This window comes from Hemitrygon akajei, chromosome 3 (assembly GCF_048418815.1).
Source record: "Hemitrygon akajei chromosome 3, sHemAka1.3, whole genome shotgun sequence".
NCBI lineage: Eukaryota > Metazoa > Chordata > Chondrichthyes > Myliobatiformes > Dasyatidae > Hemitrygon > Hemitrygon akajei.
Genome location: NC_133126.1, coordinates 57,008,647 through 57,024,587, shown reverse-complemented (window position 1 = coordinate 57,024,587; position 15,941 = coordinate 57,008,647).

Here is a 15,941-nt window from a genome sequence, read left to right as displayed (position 1 = left end):
AACCCGAGGGGGACCAATATTCTCGAGGTCAGGTTTATTAGAGCTGCTGGGGAGGGCTTAAACTAATTTGGCCGGGGGATGGGAACCAGGAAAGGACAGATGGTAAAAAAAGGTAAAGATAGCGTAGAGTCAGATTACAGTAACACACACAAAATGCTGGTGGAACACAGCAGGCCAAGCAGCATCTATAGGGAGAAGCACTGTTGACCTTTCGGGCCAAGACCTTTCGTCAGGACAGTCAGATTGTCAAGAAGGGCAGGCAGGTGATAGGACCTAGTTGCAACAAGCAGGCTGAGTATCAAATCATTACGGATGCAGAGTCAGAACAGAGAGCAAATACGGTACTCAGGGTATTGTATCTAAATGCACATAGTATAAGAAATAAGGTGGATGATCTTGTTGCAATATTACTAATTGTCAGTTATGATGTTATGGTCATCACTGAATTCTGGCTGAAGGATGGTTGTAGTTGGGAGCTGAATGTCCAAGGTTATACGTTATATCAGAAGGATAGGAGGTAGGCAGAGGGGGTGATGTGGCTCTACTGGTAAAGAATGGCATCAAATCAGTAGAAAGATGTGACATAGGATTAGAACATGTTGAATCCTTGTGGGTTGAGTGAAGAAAATGCAAAGCTAAAAGGACGTTGATGGCAGTTATATACAAGCCTCCCTAAAGTGGCTGGGAGGTGGACCACAGTTTACAAGAGGAAATAGAAAAGGCGAGTCAAAAGGGCAATATCATGGTAGTCATGGGAGATTTTAGCATGCAGGTCAATTGGGAAAATCAGGTTGGTAATGAATCTCAAGAGAGTGAGTTTGTTGAATGCCGAAGAGATGGCTTTTTAGAGCAGTTTGTCGTTGAGCCTGCTAGGGGATTAGTTATATTGGATTGGGTGTTATATAATGAACCAGAGGCGATTACGGAGCTTAAGGTAAAAGAACTCTTTGGAACCAGTGATCACAATATGATCATATTCAATTTAAAATTAGATAGGGAGAAAGTAAAGTCTGATGTCGCAGTATTTCAGTGGAGTAAGGGAAATTACAGTGGTATGAGAGAGGAATTGGCCAGGGTAAACTGGAAGGAGCTGCTGGCAGGGAAGTCAGCAGAATGGCAATGGTGTATATTTCTTCTTTATTTTGTGCTCTTTGCTTGATTTCCTTCCTCGTTTAGATATTTTCATATCTATGATATTCCCTTTGACAGGATGGGGTAACTTTAGATTACTATGTATATTCCTCGTATTATATTAAAAAATGGCATGTCGTCCACACATCTGGTAAACTGTCATGGTCACTCAGATGAGATTGTGGATAACTACCACCACTTGAGACATTGTTGTTGAAGAACTTTAAAGGTGAAAGAGAGTTTCAAAGATTCCGGTATAGGTATGGTTGAATATATGTGATTAACTCAATAATGTCTTTGAACTGTGGTGTGGCAGAGAATCAGTACATCAAATATGAGTTTCCCAAATGATACTTATTGGTAAGCAGGAGCTGAACAATGACAAGGAACTTTGCCACCTGTGTGGCTTTAAGCAATGACTAAATTAGATAAAGTACAAATAGAAAATTAACATTTGTTCAAATTAACTAGAATATAATTCATTATAGAATCGTGATAAAAATATCTAAAGTGTCCTTACACATCATATGAAAGTAGTCCTCGTCCTCTGCCTTCATTATCTACATTTCCACTTTGAGGCATTTGTTTTTATTCCTCTGATTTCAATAACATTCAGTTTTATCTGCATCTTCCAAAGCCAATGTATCCACTTGTCACTTGTGATAGGTTAATAATCAGGTTCCTGCTTGAGCAGCTTACACAAAATGCTGGTGGAATGCAGCAGGTCAGGCAGCATCTATAGAGAGAAGCACTGTCGACGCTTCGGACAGAGACCCTTCGTCAGAACCAACTGAAAGGAAAGATAGTAAGAGATTTGAAAGTAGGAGGGGGAGGGGAAAATGTGAAATAATAGGAGAAGACCGGAGGGGGTGGGGTGAAGCTGAGAGCCGGAAAGGTAATTGGCAAAAGGGATACAGAGCTACAGAAGGGAAAGCATCGTGGGACGGGAGGCTGAGGGAGGAAAGCACCAGAGGGAGATGGAGAACAAGCAGAGTGATGGGCAGAAAGAGAGAAAAAAAAGGAGGAGGGGGAAAAAGCTAAATTTATCAGGGATGGGGTAAGAAGGGGAGGAGGGATCATTTCGCTGAACACCTACGCTCGGTCCGCCAGAGAAAGCAGGATCTCCCAGTGACCACACATTTTAATTCCACGTCCCATTCCCATTCTGATATGTCTATCCATGGCCTCCTCTACTGTCAAGATGAAACCACACTCAGGTTGAGGAACGACACCTTATATACTGGCTGGGTAGCCTCCAACATGATGGCATGAAAAACTGACTTCTCTAACTTCCATTAATACCCCTCCTCCCCTTCTTACCCCATCCCTGATAAATTTAGCTTTTTCCCCCTCCTCTTTTTTTTTCTCTCTTTCTGCCCATCACTCTGCCTGTTCTCCATCTCCCTCTGGTGCTTTCCTCCCCCTTTCTTTCTCCCTAGGCCTCCCGCCCCATGATGCTTTCCCTTCTGTAGCTCTGTATCCCTTTTCCCAATTACCTTTCCGGCTCTCAGCTTCACCCCACCCCCTCCGGTCTTCTCCTATTATTTCGCATTTTCCCCTCCCCCTCCCACTTTCAAATCTCTTACTATCTTTCCTTTCAGTTAGTCCTGATGAAGGGTCTCGACCCAAAACGTTGACAATGCTTCTCCCTATAGATGCTGCCTGTCCTGCTGCGTTCCACCAGCACTTTGTGTGAGTTGCTTGAATTTCCAGCGTCTGCAGATTTCCTCGTGTCATGCTTGAGCAGTTCTTTTCTGGGGCATATATTAGATTTTGCTGGTATTGCAGCTTGATATGTATGAGACAAGTAGGTGGGAGGTTCTGTTCAAAAATCAATTTGATATTCTTAAATGTTGTATTTCTATATTGTATTGACAAAATCTAAAACAATTGTCAAACAAGACAATCAAGCTTCACACTCCAGGAAGGATCTCTATTGATCAGACTTCCCCAGAAATTATTTGAATGGAAAAGTATCAATTATTATCATTGCTTAATATATTAGGCTAAAATTCAAGATTTACTGAAGGTAAATGTTAGTGCCTCCTTTCTTCAAGGACTAGGCAATATATTAATGGCCAGGAAGGCAATGAATCTGCATAAAACTGCTCCTTAATCCCCAGATTCATTAGTTAGTCATCTGTTGAATTGACTGTAATGAATTTTGCATATGTGACTACTGACTAATGATCCTACCTTTTGGTTCGGTCTCCACATTCATGAGTTGCAATGAGTTTACAGCCCAAGTTTCACAGGTCCTCGTACCATATTGGGACACGGGTATACCTCGCTACCAAATGCATTAATAAGACACTTCTTTGTACTTACTTTTGTTGGTTGCTTTAATAAAACTTTCTTGTGATTAAAATAACCTATCATTGTATGATTCATTGTAAACAACTAGAAAAGTTTAAATTAAAATTCACAAGGATGACACTGGCTCTGATTGCTGCCCACTGAAACTCATTAGAAACTGATCTTTTTTTTAATATTCCTTAACCCAATACTTTGATCTTACCTGACATACCCAGAATGAATTTGTATTAACATATTAGAATAACTATGAGAATTAATTAGCATGGCTGAATATATTTGCATAAAAATTCAGAGATAAACAGAACCTGCCATTATGTGGAAAATTTTAAGTATTCTTCAGCAGCACTTTTAGAATAGTTCCCTTCACAAAACATTGTAGAAATGATTAATGTTCTGTCATTATATATGCATTAGAATATAAATGGGGTGAGAAGGAAAAATAAATCAACTCTTGGTGGTAGCTTTTGATGCTTTTTCATTGAAGCCTGCATATTTTATCAAACATCAGTTTCTGTACCTGATAGCTGATTTGATTGTCAGAGGCATTTGCAAATACAACACCTGCACACTGTTCTGTGCTTTCTCTACAGTAAAAGAATATGTTAAATCTGCTCTAGCATTTGCAGAGAATACACTTCAGTGTTTGATGGCTTTAATTAACATGTTTTAAATGTTCAGTTTTATTAAAATCTTCCCCAAATCCAGGAAAAATTAATGTAACAGGTTGGCAAGGTGCACAAAAAGCTCTGTATCTGATGTCCCAAGATTGAGATAGACTGCGCCCTGGGCTTTCATTCACCACAGTGTCTAATGGGGGACAGTACTGATGGGTGAGGAAATAGAAATTAATTTCCAGGCCATAAAGGGCAGTGCAAAGTAAAAGAGGCAAAATCATTTTGCATTTGTGGCAAGATCTCTGCAGGGATCAATAAATTCTGATCCTGCAAGAGCATTTTGGAAGATGGGTGATTATTAACTGCAATTAAATATCTAGGGTGCTGTTGATCGATTTGTGTCAGCAGATCAATTCCAAGATCATGTTCATATCCAGTAGGAGAGATACTGCATGTTGAGTAGTTTGCTTTGAGAGGGAAGCCACCAAACAGCTGCTGCAGCAAGTGGGGAATGGGAGGAATGCACCATCTTTCCACAAAGTAAGTTGTCTAATTTCTGGAAACAAGTTTCCTGAAAGTAGTGGGACATGAAGATTATAAAAGGTGCTGAACTACACTGAATGGGTTTCAGCGCTATGATAGCATTGGCAGTGAGGACATCGACATTATAAATGAAAAGCCTGAATATGCATTTATTCAAATCTTTTTATTTGCCCTGTATGCAAAAAGTAACAAACCCTGAACATTCTTTCATTCTTTCTCAGTTAGTGATTTTCTGTTTTGTACATGCCCACATAGGCAATGGTGCATTGGTTCACAATAATAATGGACCAGAATGAATGAAGCACAAGGTTCTGTTCCCTCAAGCAGGCAATAATCTGACCGCGGGGACTAGAAACTCCACATAGGTCAACACAAAGATTTACTAGATGAAGGAGCACTGTTACTTACTGCTATTCATTTAGAAAGGACAGAATGCAGAGAATGTACAAAGTCTGTGGGATGCTTGGGTATTGCAGTCAAGAGGATAAGTATATTCTCACAAGAAAGAAGCATTTAACAGCCAGCAGAGCAATACTGCTTTGGAAAGAAAGAAATAACTCAATTCAGAAATCAGGGAGGAACCTGAAGAAGGAGCAAAAAGTTACAGGCATATCTTCATCAGAACTGGTAAAGAAGGGGCAAGAACTCAGAATAAGGTGGTGGTGGAAGGGGTGAAGTATAATTTTGCAGGTGATAGGTTAAACTGGCTGAAGTGGGTGGAGGAAGGCGACTAAAGTAAAACACTGGGAGGGGGCGGTGACAGGTGAAAAAGGGCTGAAGGAGGATTCTAATAGGAGAAGACAGTGGACTGTGGAAGGAGGATGGGAGCCAAAGGGAGCTTGTGGGCAGGCGAGCAGAAGAGAAGGGGTCAGAGGGTAGCCAGAATGGAGAATGGAAAAAGAGACAGGGGATGTGGGAAGAATAATTACCAGAAGTTGAAGATGTTGACATTCGTGCCAACTGGTTGGAGGCAACACAGAAGGAATATGAAGCATTGCTCCTCCAAACTGAGTTTGGACTCAATGTGGCTGGGGAGGAGGCCATGGTTAGACATGTTGGCATGGGAATGTATCGCTATAAATTCTGTGATCTATGCTCTATATAAACCTATTCTTACCAAACCAAATCTGTAAACTCAGTCCTCAGATGATTATTACAGATGCATTGTGTTTTTTTCTTCACAGTATCCTCATGTCCATAGCCTGCATTTGTAGTTAGGTAGATGACCACATCTTTGCATTTCCATTTATAGCATTTGGTTCAATGCTGCAGCAATGGAATTGGGAGTGGCATTACATCAACAGTCTTGTCGACTGTTTGTGAAGAGCATTGCCCGTTCAGTAATCAATGGCACTGTAAAGAGATTGCACTAAACACTATCCTACCATGCCATCCCAGGTCTCATTCCAGGTATGGAACCAATTGTGTATTCTCAGTAAGAGCTCCTAAAGCTATACAGGCAGGAAAATTATTTGCGTCAAACCTCTTGAGCTGTTCATTTGTTTTAGTATAGCATTAACGTGATGTGAAAGGTCTGACTACGTAACTGATCTGTGCATCTATAAATGAGATCCTTGAAAGGTGTGCTTTCTCCCTGTATTGAAGCTAAGGATGTTGTTGCAGGACATTCTGAAAATGAAGGGTGCAAAGGCTGTGGTTGTGGCACATGTCAGTATCAACAAAAAAGACAGAAAAGAGATGAGTTCCTGCAGCATGAATTTAGGAAGAAGGATAGCATAACAAAGAGCGGGATGTCTGAGCATCGAAGAGGAGGAAAGTCAGTTGAATGCATGACAAAAAGGATGATGCAGGATAGGCAACTTTGGATTACTTGGAACTTTTCTACTGTAGGTGAGACCAGTATGAGCAGGATAGATTGTATGAGAACTGGAGTGAATCCATTATCCTCGTATGCTGGTTCTGGACTAATCTGGTAGAATGGAATACAGCTAAGTCCACAACTGGGAGTGAGCTACCATCAGATATAGAAGAAAAGCCGGATCAGTCCAATAGGCAGAACAGACATGGGCATAATCATACATATGGAGGACGAGGGATGGCTCATCGGGGTTCATTGAAAACAGGTGCTAAGCAAGCTTCAGAGAGCTTTCTTGTCTCTGTCTTTGTCTATCAATACATAGCTAGTGCATTGAGAATGCATCCAGGGCTTGTGCGATTCTTCAGGTAAGATGTGGGAAATCACGTCCAGTCTCCCTGATAACCAGATCTGCACAAAATGCATCAAGCCACAGTTCCTTTATGCTAATGAACTAGAGCTGCAGCTGTATGACCTTCAGCTCATATAGGTGAATGAGGAGGTGCTAGATAGTAGTCACCCCTATGTTGCAGGAGGAAGGTAGCTGGGTGACAGGCAGGAGAGTGAAAGGTAATAGGCAGTCAATGCAGAGTACCCTTGTGGCTGCTCTCCTCAATATTAAGTATACCACTTTGGACAATGTTGAGGGGGTATCCTACCACAGGAAGCCATAGCGACCGGGTTTGTGGCACTGACTCTGGTTCTGTGGCTCAGAAGGGAAAGGGGTAGAAGAGGAATGCAGTAGTCATAGGAACTCAGAGGAGCAGACAGAAGATTCTGTGCACATGGAATTGACATCTGGATGGGATGTTGCCTCCCAGGTGCCAGGGTTAGGGATGTCTTGGTACGTACGGATTCAAAGCATCCCAAAGGGGGAAGATGAACAGCCGGAAGTCGTGTACAACCAATGACAAAGGTAGGAAAAGGGAGGAGGTCCTGAAGAGAGAATATAGAGAGTTAGGTAGAAAGCAGAAAAAAAGAACCTCAAGGATAGTAATCCCTGGTTTGCTACCTATGCCATACCTAGTGATGGAAGAATAGGAAGATTTGATAGATGAATTAGTTGCTGAGGAATTGGTGCAGGAGGCAGAGATTCAGATTCTTGTATCACTAGAGTCTCTTCTGTGAAAGGTATGATCTTTACAAAAAAGGCAGATTACAACTGAACTTGAGGGGCAGCAATATTCTTGTGGGCAGTTTTGCTAGAGCTGTTGGGAAGGGTTTAAACTAATTTGGCAGGGGGATGGGAACCAGAGTGATCGGGCTGAAGATGGAGCAGTTGATATAGAAGTTGATGCAGTGTGTAGAAAGACTGTGAGAGAAGGACAGACAGATGATAGGGCAAAACTACAGTTATTGGAATGAGATGAAGTGTCATATGGAGCAAAATCAAAAAGGATAACGAAAGCCGGGCTGAAGGTGTTATATTTGAATGTCTAGCCTTATGGAATAAGGTAGATGATCTTGTAGCACAGCTAGAGATGGGCAGGTATGACGTTATGGGTATTCTTGAGTCAGGGCCATAGTAGGGAGCTTATGGTTAGTCCAGTAGCAACAAGGCAATTCTGGTTTGGGTGTTGTGTAATGAACCAGATTCGATTAGAGAGTTTAGGGTAAAGGACCAATTACGAAGAAGTGATCACAATTTGATAGAATTCACTCTGTACCTTGAGAGGGAGATGCATCAGTATTACAGTGGAATGAGACTTACAGAAGCATGGGGGGGAGCTCACTGAAGTTGTTTGGAAAGGGACTCGAGCAGGGATAATGATCGAACAGCATTGGCTGGAGTTTCAGGGAACACTTCAAAGACACAGGATAGATACATCACAAAGAAGTATTCTAAGGGGAGGATAAAGCAACCATGGCAGATAAGGGAAGCCAAAGACAACATAAAAGCAAAAGAGAGGGTATGTATTATAGCAAAAATTACAGGGCAGTTAGAGGATTGGGAAGCTTTTAAAAACCTGCAGAAGGCATGTAAAATGCCATAAAGAGATAAAAGTTAACTATAAAGGGAAGCCAATATTATAAAAAGGAAACGATGTTTTTTTTGCAAATATATAAAGAGTAAGAGAGGTGAAAGTGAATATTGAACTGCAGGTAAATAACACTGCAGAGTTAATGGTGGGAGGCAATGAAAACTCAATATTTTGCATCTGTCTTCACCATGGAAGATTCTAGTGGTATGCCAGAAATTCTAGAGTATTAAGCGGCAGAAGTGAATGTCATTGCTATTGCTGAGGAGAAGGTGCTTAGGAAGTTGAAATGTCTGAAGGCATACAAGTCACCTGAATCAGATGGACTGCACCTCAGGGTTCTGAAAGAGGTAGCAGAAGAGATTGTGGAGGCATTAATAGTGATGCTTCAAGCATCTTTAGATTCTGGAATAGTTCTGGAGGACTAGACAATTGCAAATATCATTCCAGTCTTTAAGAAGGGAAGGAGGCAGAAAAAAAAGAAAGTTATTTACTTGTTTGCCTGACAGTGTTTGGAAAACTGTTGGAGTCCATTATTAAGGATGAGTTTTCAGGGTAATTGGAAGCATGTGGTAAAATATGCCAAAGCCAGAATGGTTTCCTTAAAGGAAAATCATGCCTGATAAATCTGTTGGAATTCTTTGAGGATATAACAGACAGGATAGGCAAAGGAGAGTCAGTGAATGATGTGTACTAGGGTTTTCAGAAGGCTTTTCACAAGGTGCCATACATAAGGCAGCAAAACAAGATAAGAACCCATGGTATTACAGGAAAGATACGTGAATGGATAGAAGATTGGCTAATCAATGGGAGACAAAGAGTAGATTGCCAGTGGTTAGTGATGTTCCACAGGGGTTGGTGTTGGGATTGCTGCTTTTCACGTTCTATGTTAATGATTTGGATGATGAAATCAATGGCTTTGTGGCCATGTTTGTGGATGATACAATGATAAGCAGAGGGGCAGGAAATATTCAGGAGGTAGAGAGTCTGCAGAAGGACTTAGACAAATTAGGAAAATGGGCAAATAAGTAGCAGATGGAATATAATGTCAGGAAATGTATGATCATACACTTTGGTAGAAGGAATAAAGGCATAGACAATTTTCTAAATGGGGAGAAAATTCAAAAATCAGAGGTACAAAGGGACTTGAGAGTTCTTGTGCAGAACGATTTCTTCTCTTCGGTATTCACTAAGGAGAAGGATATTGAATGGTGTAAGGTGTGGGAAACAAGTAAGGAAGTTATGGAACCTATGACAATTAAAGAGGTGGAAGTACTGGCGCTTTTAAGAAATTTAAAAGTGGATAAATCTCCGGGTCCTGACCGGATATTCCCCAGGACCTTGAGGGAAGTTTATGTAGAGATAGCAGGAGCTCTGACGGAGATCTTTCAGATGTCATTAGAAACAGGGATTGTGCCGGAGGATTGGCGTATTGCTCATGTGGTTCCATTGTTTAAAAAGGGTTCTAGAAGTAAGCCTGGCAATTATAGACCTGTCAGTTTGACATCAGTGGTGGGTAAATTAATGGAAAGTATTCTTAGAGATAGTATTTATAATTATCTGGATAGACAGGATCTGATTAGGAGTAGCCAGCATGGATTTGTGCGTGGAAGGTCATGTTTGACAAACCTTATTGAATTTTTTGAAGTAGTTACGAGGAATGTTGACGAGGGTAAGGCAGTGGATGTAGTCTATATGGACTTCAGCAAGGCCTTTGACAAAGTTCCACATGGAAGGTTAGTTAAGAAGGTTCAGTCGTTAGGTATTAATGCTGGAGTAATAAAATGGATTCAACAGTGGCTAGATGGGAGATGCCAGAGAGTAGTGGTGGATAATTGTTTATCGGGATGGAGGCCGGTGACTAGCGGGGTGCCTCAGGGATCTGTTTTGGGCCCAATGTTGTTTGTAATATACATAAATGATCTGGATGATGGGGTGGTAAATTGGATTAGTAAGTATGCTGATGATACTAAGGTAGGAGGTGTTGTGGATAATGAGGTGGGTTTTCAAAGCTTGCAGGGAGATTTATGCCGGTTAGAAGAATGGGCTGAACGTTGGCAGATGGAGTTTAATGCTGAGAAGTGTGAGGTTCTACATTTTGGCAGGAATAATCCAAATAGAACATACAGGGTAAATGGTAGGGCATTGAGGAATGCAGTGGAACAGAGAGATCTAGGAATAACAGTGCATAGTTCCCTGAAGGTGGAGTCTCATGTAGATAGGGTGGTGAAGAAGGCTTTTGGAACGCTGGCCTTTATAAATCAGAGCATTGAGTACAGAAGTTGGGATGTAATGTTAAAATTGTACAAGGCATTGGTAAGGCCAAATTTGGAATATTGTGTACAGTTCTGGTCACCGAATTATAGGAAAGATATCAATAAATTAGAGAGAGTGCAGAGACGATTTACTAGGATGTTACCTGGGTTTCAGCACTTAAGTTACAGAGAAAGGTTGAACAAGTTAGGTCTCTATTCATTGGAGCGTAGAAGGTTGAGGGGGGATTTGATCGAGGTATTTAAAATGTTGAGAGGGATAGATAGAGTTGACGTGAATAGGCTGTTTCCATTGAGAGTAGGGGAGATTCAAACGAGAGGACATGATTTGAGAGTTAGGGGTCAAAAGTTTAAGGGAAACACGAGGGGGTATTTCTTTACTCAGAGAGTGATAGCTGTGTGGAATGAGCTTCCTGTAGAAGTAGTAGAGGCCAGTTCAGTTGTGTCATTTAAGGTAAAATTGGATAGGTATATGGATAGGAAAGGAGTGGAGGGTTATGGGCTGAGTGCGGGTAGGTGGGACTAGGTGAGATTAAGAGTTCGGCACGGACTAGGAGGGCCGGAATGGCCTGTTTCCGTGCTGTGATTGTTATATTATATGGTTATATAACTCCCCAAAGGTTAACTTGCAGATTGAGTTAATGGTAAGGAAAGCAAATGAAATGTTAGCATTCATTTTGAGTGGACGAGGATATAAAGCCAAGGGTGTAATGCTGAGGCTTTATAAGACAGTGGTCAGATTGCAGTTGAAGTATTGTGTGCACTTTTGAGTCTGTAATCTAAGAAACAATATGCTGGCTTTGGAGAGAGTCCAGAGGAGGCTCAGGAGAATGACTCTGGGAAAAAAGTGTACATAAATGAGGAGTGATTTTGATGGCTCCAGGTACGGTATTCGCTGGAATTCAGAAAAAAGAAGATAGATCTCATTGAAACCTATTGAATATTGGAAGGTCTAGATAGGGTGGATGTGGAGAGGATGTTTCCTATTGTGGGGGAGTCTAAGACCAAAAGTGCTCAGTCTCAGGATAGAATGGAGATGAGGAGCAATTTCTTCAGCCAGAGAGTGGTGAATCTGTAGAATTTATTGTCACAGACAGCTGTGGACCAAGTCATTGGATATATTTAAAGCAAGGTTTATAGGTTCTTGATTAGGCTAGGTGTCAAAGGTTACATGGGTAAGGCTGGAAAATGGGAATGGCAGATGAGATTTGATGGGCCAAATGGCCCAATTCTGCTCAATATGCCTTATGGAAATTAGAAGTAAAAAATGGGTAATCATTTTGGTAGGTTTAGACTACAAGCCTCCGAACTGTCAGCAGGAGACAAAGGAGTATATATGTCAGAAAGTCACGAAGATGTGCAATAGCTATTGAGTGATATAGTAGGGGATTTCTGCTTCCCTGGTATTAAAATTTCTTAGATTGTGGGCCCAAAATTGCTCACAATTTTCCAAGTGCAATCTGACCAATGTCTTATAAACTCTCAGCATTACATCTTTGTTTTTATTGGCTTGTTTCTGTGCTGTATGAATCTATGATAAACTTCTCAAAATAGATAAACAATATTCCATTCATTTGCACTTTATTGGTGCTCAATAATATTTTCTTAGCAACTTAAGGTATTTGCTCTTTGATTCAGAATGTCCAATTAAACAATTATGTTTTTGATATCCGTTGATCTTTAATTTTATTTTATTTTAAGGTCTAGTTCAGGTTACTGCTGTTAATTGAATTTTTATGTTACATTTTCTATTGAAATAAACAATTAAGTTGAGGGGAAAGGTAGGTGGGTGGGGGAGGCAGATGAAGTGAGTAGCAGGTAATAGGTGCAAAAGGAAAAGGGCTAAAGATGACAGAATCTGATAGGAGAGGAGAGTGGACCATAGAAGAAAAAACAATTCAACTTGGGTTTTTCCTCAAACCTGCCCTAAACAGAAAACTGCATTATTGGGAACATAATTTCCCAATCTTGGATGCTATCAGGCACACCTGACAACTGCCAGGATGGGTCTGGAGAATCAATCAGGTTAAAAACATTGGGGTAAATTCAACCATCTTGTCATCTGCAGAAATGGACAGCCCTATGCATCAAAGAAGTGTTTCAGACACGAGTCAGGGAGGACAATTTTTATCAAATCCTATTCAGCTGAAATGTTAGATTGGAGGCCATGGTATGGACATTATTTCACCATCTGTCAGAAAGTCTGAAAGTCTCACAGAGAACTGGACTGTTTTCTCAGGAGCTGTGTAAATTTTAAATATATGAATGCCTCAGTATGATGACAAATCCTTCACAAGAAGCGAAATAAAATGTGAAACATCAGCAGAGTATTGTGATAGAAATGGAAACATCATATGTGGAATTAATATTTTACCATATTATTTTGAAAATGTTGCATATTAACTATAATGTAAAAGAGTAAGGGAATTACAATCAACATTCAAAAATTCTGTTTTAGGAGCAGATATTTTGTTATATATTAATATTGGCCTAGCAGACCATTAAAAACTTAAGGTGGACTTAGTCCAACAAACTTTTGTGCTAAATCAAATAATTCGTAAATACTGATATAAATTAACTAGTTTCTATAACTCAAAATGAGGAGGATATGCATGAGAATGGAATTATCAGTAAGATTTCCACATTAAACTAAATCACAGAATTCCGAAGTTGCTGTCATTTCCACAGAAATAACAACAAACACTCTTATTTCTTGTGGTAATTGTTCAACGTTGTAACAATCATAAAAGCTCCCTCATTGTTAGTACTCATGTGCTGAATGCCTACAATATTAGTATTTTTAACCACATGAGAGATGAAGGTAGCCCTTAGCTTCCTTTGTCTCTGATAGACAGCAGTGAAAATGGATGTTGGAGTAATAAAATCTTCCTGTTGTCAGCATGGATAATTAAAGAGTGGCTGTATGGCCAGCATTACTAGGAGGCTTGTCATACAGGTTGATGTTGATTAAGGAAACATATTCAACAGAGAACTGATATTATACTTTGGTTCTGCTTTGACAGTATTGTCCACGGTTGAATGGACTGACTAAACAAAGAAGCTTTAAATATTATTGAAGGCTCTCCTGGATGATGCTGTGATAAAAAGCAGAAAAATGTTTCTCAATATTCCACTGGTGGTAATTGGAAGCCCTCTTCAAGGTCCTTTGTTTACATGATTTTCTATGAAAATAACTAACTGACCATACAAAAAATAGTAAAGAGTACCCCTGCCAAGTTGCAAAATGTTAAAAAGGTCTTTAATTAGACCATAAGACTGTAAGACCATAATACATAGGAGTAGAATTAGAACATTTGACCCATCAAGTCTGGTCCACCATTCAATTGTGACTGATTTATTTTCCCCTCTGAGCCCGTATTCCTGCCTTCTCCCAGTAACCTTTGACACCCTTACAAATCAATAAGCTATCAACTGCTTTAAATATACCCAATGTCTTGGCCTCCACAGCTGCCAGCAGCAATGAATTGCTAAAGAAATTCCTCCTCATCTCTGTTTTGAAGGGATGTTCTTTTATTTTGTGGTTGAGCTCACTGGTCCTAGACACTTCAATTATTAGAAATATCTTCTCTATGTCCACTCTATCAAGGTCTTTCAATATTAGGTAGGTTTCAATGAGGTCTAGGTGACAACTGGCCCATTATTCTATTATTAAATCACGCAGTAAAAGTGTTCTGATACAGCCAATACCTAATAGAAAGTAGTGGGAAGCATTTTCTTGAATTGCCATAGACTGTGTGGTTAGCTTTCTCACACACTATTCCAGGTCGGAAATTACAGGATTAGAAAGCAGTAATTGTAAAGCCATAGCAAATATAATTCCCACTCAGAAAGACTTGTGACTTGGATGGGAGGGAAAGAAATTGAAGAGGGTTGCAGACTCATCCAGCTCCATCAGGGTCGCAACGCTTCCCACCATTGAGTCTTTCTTCAAGAGTCATGCCTCAAGAAGCTGGCATCAGTTACTAAAGACCCCCACCATCTGGGCATGACCTCTTCTCATTACTACCACCAGGGAAGAGGTACAGGAGCTTGCTGCTCTGTGAGCCATGGGGCTGATGCCATTCTTGGTCTTTGACCATTCTTTTCCTCTGTCAGTTGAACATTGTGACATGCAGTGATGGTGCTGGAGTGTGTGGCGACACTTACATGCTGCCCCCAGCATTTCATTATGTTGGGTTGGCTGCTAATGCAAAAAATGAATTTCACTGTACTGTGTGCTTTGATGTACGCGTGACAAGTAAATGAATCTGAAGATCCATTCACAATGATTTTGGAACAGCTCTTTCAGCTCCACCATCAGGTTTCTGAGAGGCCCACATACTCGTGAACACTACCTTCTTGTCCATTTTGTTTTGTTCTATTTATTTTTGTAATTGTGAGATTTTAATGTCCTTGCAATGACTGTTGCTGCAAAATAACAAATTTCATGTCATATGTCAGAGAGAAAAAAAACATTGATTCGGATTCTATCTGGAGACCTAGGCCATGTACCTGGAAGAGCTGTTGGAATCCAACCACAGGGAATTATAAATTCAAGTGAGAAAATAAATATGGGAAAAAGTTCTGAAGTAGTAATGGTGACTGGGAACCTACCGAATTTTCATCCAAGGCATTTTGGTACGTTAATGGCCCTCGGGGGAGAAAACCTGCTCTCCTTACTCCCTAACATGACTTTCTCCACAGTGGTTGATTATTTACTTCTATCAGTTCATGGATGCTTACGGATGAACAATAAAAGACAGCATTCATGTCCCCAGGTTGAAAAGAGTTTGAGTAGTCACAGGCTCCAATCTCCTGATCTCCTTGTATAGCCACAATGCAAATAGAGATTTTCAGGATATTGATGGTAGAAGAACTGGCAGTTGAAACACTGTCTAGTGGTTCTGGTTAGACTTCCTCTTATTGAAGGCTTTATGAGGAAATTGTCAGCTCTTATCATAGTCATGCAACTTTTACATGCTCAACAAAAGCACATTTTCCATGATATTTTATCAACACAGACCTGGATATTTGCCACATGTACTTTTGAAAGCTTTGTTAAAGCTCTGTAAATGTGTGAAATAGAATCTTGTATGTGTGTGTGTGCTGTGCTAATGCAGCAATCAGTGCTACAGTTATAGTTCCGGTACAAGGAACCAAAATTAAGTCAGACACAGTGTTTTATTTCACACTAGCAGAAATCCTCATCTGCGCTAGTCAGCAGAGCCCAATTCATTTTGTGCCACGACTAAAAATGGCACCAAGTCAA